This window comes from Chrysochloris asiatica, unplaced genomic scaffold, assembly GCF_000296735.1.
Source record: "Chrysochloris asiatica unplaced genomic scaffold, ChrAsi1.0 scaffold00088, whole genome shotgun sequence".
Lineage (NCBI taxonomy): Eukaryota > Metazoa > Chordata > Mammalia > Afrosoricida > Chrysochloridae > Chrysochloris > Chrysochloris asiatica.
This window is the reverse complement of record NW_006408606.1, coordinates 9,729,897-9,735,765: the sequence shown is the minus strand read 5'-3', so window position 1 is coordinate 9,735,765 and position 5,869 is coordinate 9,729,897. Positions and strand designations below refer to the sequence as shown.

At 38.9% G+C, this 5,869-nt stretch overlaps 1 pseudogene; it reads left to right on the top strand.

The window, feature by feature from the left end:
- The first annotated feature begins 5,021 nt into the window (after positions 1 to 5,021).
- LOC102827033 lies at positions 5,022 to 5,669 on the top strand (annotated as a pseudogene).
- Positions 5,670 to 5,869: the final 200 nt, after the last annotated feature.

The window sequence follows — 5,869 nt, the reverse complement described above, 5'->3', positions numbered from 1 at the left end:
TAACCCAAAGAGAAAAGGAAAATCTTTTTAACAAATGGGGTGAAAAAAAAAATCAAAACATTGCTTATGCATATGAGGAGAAAATAAAAGGACCTTAATCCTCACATCATCCACAAACATTAATTCAAGATAGATAATTCAAAGACAAAACAAAAATCTATTGTTGCTGAGTTGATTCAACGTCATGGTGACCGTATATATTACAGAGTAGAATTGCTGTATAGGATTTTCTTAGCCATACTCTTTACAGAGCAAATTGCCAGGCCTTTGTTCTGTGTTGTTCTTGGTTAGGTAAGAAATATCAACCTTTAGGTTAGCAGCAGATCACAAACTGCTTGTGCCACCCATTTAGATGGATAACAGACCTAGTAAAAGTTGAAATCATTTAGCTTCTAGCCTATAAGAAAGCATGAGAGAATATTATTTGTGACCTAGGGGTAGGCAAAAGTCTCTGAGAAAACATAAAGCCATCAATATAAAAGAAAACAGTGGATGAATTAGACTTCAAATTTTTTAAAACTGCTCTTTTAAATATATGCACAAAGCCTGTATTTAACAACATAATGGCATCTAGGACATATCAAGAATTTCTATAGTTCAATAATAAAAGACAAACAGGCCATTCAGAGCACTGGTTGAGAAACAAGCTACAAACAGTGCTCACTCTGGCAAACCAACCAAACACTTGCAAAAAGAAATAACCTAATACCGCCTCAAACCCTCGCACGTTCCCCAAACTCTGAATATGGCAAAGAACACTTGATATTTTTTTTTAAATGCTGATAATTGATAAGAGATTTATCCATTGAAAAGGGAATTGGACATAAAAATAATTATTTCCTTCTAGCCATTAATCTCATTGTCATTAATTCTTAACTAAGTATTGTTATTGTTGTTAAGTGCCATTGAGTAGGTTCTGACTCACAGCGATCCTGTATAGGGTTTCTGAGGAGTAATTGGTGGGTTTAAACCACCTACTTTGCAGTTGGCAGTTTAATGTCTGTCCTACAGCGTCACACCAGGACAAAAAAAAAAAAAAAAAAAGAAAATTACAAAAGAATTTAGTTACATACACCTTTTTTTAATTAATTCACAGCCTTTTGAAAAACCACTACATATTTTGAAAAACATACATAAGATCATCATTTAGAAGACACAATATTACAAAAATATTAATGGTTTACACAACACTAATCACTGCTCAACCTCTGACAAGGAAAAATCAATGCTCACTAGGAAGGTTAAGTGGTTCAGTATCACCATTTTTCCATTGCCAACGATCACTAAAGTCAATTCTTATCTATTCCCAAGACCATTTATCATGGGACTCTGTGCAATCTGTATAGATGCCAGGTTAACATCTTGAATTTAATTCCAAAATATCATTTCTCTTTTTCCTTTGCGAGCTATGTGCAATAGCACGGCAGAATAGTGAAGGTCATGAGATATCAAGAACATGATTGGCCCAAACTATGCCCAGCTAGTTCTAAATCACATGAAACAGCAGAATGTACACTGTGCTGTCCAATACAGTAGGCATTAACCACGTGGGTCTATATATTTAAGTTGATTCAATGAAATGAAAAATGTACTCTCTATGTCACATTAGCCACATTCCAAGTGTTCACTAGCCACATGTGGTTAGTGTAAGTACCATGTTAAACAGTGCAGTTATAGAACATTTTGTCATCACAGAATAATTCTTTTGGACAACGCTGGATGTGGGAAGTGTTTCTTTTCCCTTTTCTTAGTCAGGATGTAGGCTGCTGATGGAAGCAGCATTGATAGGCAACTGTTCCCTCCAGGATATTCCTGGGTAAGTGGTAGAGTCAAAGAAGGGAGTAAGGTGACATTTCATCTCTGTGCATAAAAAGGAATGATCCTTTTATGGGAATAAAATATACAAACCTAGACCTCACCAAAAATCTAACTGCTTGTGACAAATTAGGGAGGAGATAAATGATGCAGGTGAGGAAGTACAGCCTCCATTAACGTAAGAGGTTATGTCCACCAAGAAAAATATGCAGGTCCAAAATCATGATATGAGGCAAGTCTGACGGTTGAGAGAGAAAGTCAGTCCTGTCACATGTTTTGTGAGGAAACCTACTTTGTCCTCAGCTCACTCTCTCAGAGCTGACGAGTATTGCTTGCAGCTTTACCAGGCTGAAGGAGCTGTGGTTTTAATCTGTTTCAGACATCATGCTGCTTTACAACTGAATTTTGTAATCATGGCACCGGCTGCTGGTTGTCCACCCAATATCCATTTCCATCTTTTTCCTTACAAAGAGAGCTCTATTTTCCATTGATGGCGGTTGTACACTCAACTTAAAAAAACCCTCAGTTTTCAGGCAACCTTGAAAATGGCAATAGTCAATGACACAATTCTGACCAATGAGATGTACGTGATTGTTGGATTGCTGAAGAAGTTCTGTAAGAGGAAGCAGACTCAGCTGGTACGTCCTTCTTTTCACTTTGGGCTTCCTCCCTTCTGCAAGACTAGAGCTGCAGAAGCTGTCTTGGAACCTAAAGGAAAAAGCCAAAAGAACATCAACAGCTACCTCTGTCCTGACATCTGTGAGCCAATGAACGAATGCCAGCAGCTGCCTACTCCAGCATCCTTGTTACATGAGAAAAAATGAAAACCTTAATTTGTTTTAGCTACTGTTTAATCCAGTCACTTCCTGCTTTATTACCAAAATAACAACCCATTTTAATTCCCAGTAGGAAAGTGAGATTTCTGTCTGAAAGTACAGAATATCTTGGTGGAAGGTATACAGTAAATTCAAGTAACTTCATGTATAAAGATTTTAGTCTGAACCCACACATATCTACAGGGTTTGTCTACAGGCCAAGTAAAGAGTGGAGGAAATAACCAGGCTAGTTACATGAAATAGCTGCTATTTAGGAAAATTAGAGGGGCTTTTTTGCCTAATTCATCAGGAAGTTTTTTCCCCCAAGTGTTTATCATGTTCTGATTACTCTTGCCAAACACTGATCTGCCCTTCTGATTATCCAAATTCTTGTATGGCAGGCTGCTAACGACAGGAAATTCCTGGATTACAAATGTGGACTTTTGACTTAGAGAACTCTGACTTGCTCTCACTTTGAGATGATTGAACCCATCTCTACTGGAAATAAATCCTTCTTCATAACCACTTTCACTTGCTGTACATGCAGTTTTTAAATATTTGAAAAGGTTTTGAGCCTTTTCTTGCACTAACCAAAACCCAAAGCCATTGCCACTGAGTCCGTTTGGGCTCATAGCAACCCGACAGAACAGAGTAGAACTGCCCCATAGGGTTTCCAAGGCTGTAAATCTTTACAGATGCTGATCGCCACATCTTTCGCCCACAAAGTGGCTGGTGAGTTTGAACCATTGATCTTTCAGTTAGCAGCCAGGTGCTTACCCATGGTATCACCAGGGCTCTTAGTATTCAGAAGTATCTATATTAATTACATAGGTACTCGAAGTATTCTAAAAGTCACTAGAATAGTAAGTGTAACTTAGGAGAAAATAAGCATTTCCCATTATCCTATATTCTGTCCGATTAACTTTTTTAAAAAAAACTTAAATCTAGGGCCCTTATTTTGAAACTATAGACAAGATTGGAAACACTGAATGTCAAGCACTCCAACAAAGTATGCTGTATATAATATACCCACCTATTTACAAGTTTCTGTCCCTGCAAGTGAACTAACACCAAACACTGGTTTTTATCATTCCAAGAAAAGTCAATGCCTGGCGCACTCGGGGTAAATGTTCTCCCTGACATATCTGTACTCTGTGGAAACACACCAGATGGCAACGGTCCTGCATCTACAGCTGTGCTCTAAAATTGAAGTTCAGACAGAGGGATCCACTTTATTAGACACATTCAGTTCTGCAGGTGTTGAGTATGATGTCATTCTCATTCAACTTACAATGGGTATCTTTCCAACTGGAACTGCAGATTCATCGCACTTACATGTTTAGAAATCAGTGAAATAGTCAATATCCTCCTAATGAGATCTGAGGTCACTTTAAGTAGCTATAATTTAGAAATAATGATATATGAGACATTGGAAATGAACTACTAATATTATTAAGAGCTCATTTCTGTATAATGCAAGGAAACAAATTTAGCTTCTAACATTGCTTAAAAGCCACAGTTGTTGTTAAGTCCCTTGAGTTGGTTCCGATTCATAGCAACCCTGTATAGGGTTCCCGAGGCTGTACAGCTTTGCAGGAGCAGAAAGCTTCACCTCTCTTCTGTGAAGTGGCTGGTGGGCTAGAGCCACCTCCCTTGTGGTTCACAATCCAGTGTTTATCATTTAGTGTCACCACGCTCCTTGAAAAGTCACTAAAAACCTTTACTTTAACAAAAGCATAGAAATTTTCTATAATCAAATTAGATTTATATAATGAGTAGTTATTTTAAATGTTTCTGATTTCAAGTGTGATTTTTCAAATGCATCAATGTCTAGCTCATATTTAAATGGTCTCCAAAAATAGACTTGGCATGCTCATTGTCAGAACCGGGATGTGGTCAGCAGAGGGAGCAGCCGATATATAAAGCCTGGATACTAGACAAAAAATAACAACGGCAGTTGCTGTCAGGTTGGCTACAATTCATGGCTACCCTGTATGTGTCAGAGTAGAACTGTGCTCCATGGAATTTTCAGTGGCTGATTTTTTGGGAAGCAGGTTGCCAAGCTTTGCATTGTGAGTATCAGAACATTAGACTAAAGCCAAGAATTTATATAGGTAGCTAAAAAAGTGATTTCAAAAGTAGTTCTAATTTGGGAGATCAGCTATGCTGGCTCTTAAAAAAAATGGTGATTGAATAAACGAACAGAAAAATACATGCAGGTGTTTCCAACAAAGCCAAGGCAGAGCAGGAGATCAACAGCTACATATTCTGGGAGAAGATGTGAGGAAACTTAGTTCCGAATGTTAGTCCAGGTTCCAGGTAAGATTTGGGTAATAGGAATGATTACCAAAATGTTAGTCTCTTTTCTAGTAACTGTGGCACTAGGGCATCATGACCAGCAAAGTGTCTTGCAACACCCTCTATGAGGCAATGCCGGAAGTCCTGCATAGGAACCAGCTAAATTGCCTGAAGTTTTTGGAAATGATGGAGCTGCAGATCAGCTTGAAGAACTATGACCCTCAGAAGGATAAATGCTTCTTGGGCACGATCAGGCTTAAGTACACCCCCGCCCCAAGTTTTGTGTGTGTGTCCTTGGGGACCAGCAGTACTGTGATGAAGCAAAGGCTGTGGAGATCCCTCACATGGACATCGACGTGCCCAAGAAACTCAACAAAAATAAGAAAACTGGTCAAAAGCTGGCCAATTAGTATAATGCCCTTTTGGCCTCTGAGTCCTTGATCAAGCAAATCACAAGGATCTTGGGACCAGGCCTGAGTAAGATTGGCAAATCCTTTCCCCGCTTAGACACAATGAGAATATGGTGCCTAAAGTAGATGAGGTGAAGTCTACCATCAAGTTCCAGACGAAGAATGTGCTATATCTGGCAGTGGCTGTTGGCCATGTAACACGACAGATGAACTTGTTTGCAACATCCATTTGGCTGTCAACTTTCTGGTTTCACTGCTAAAGAAGAGTAGGCAGAAGGTCTGGGCTTTGTACATCAAGACCACCATGGGCACACCCAAGCGCCTGTACTAAGACACAGCTCAATAAACCCTATTGTTAACTATCAAAATAAATAAATAAATGTTCGTTGTTGTCTAGAGAACCAATTGTCTTAGAATTGACTCCTCTGGATAAACTCAAACCTCTAGCTTTTCAATTAATAACATAACTGTTTGCAACAGCCAGGGACATTTAGTCTACCCAGAGGCACCTTCAAAGACCTGGCAATCTGC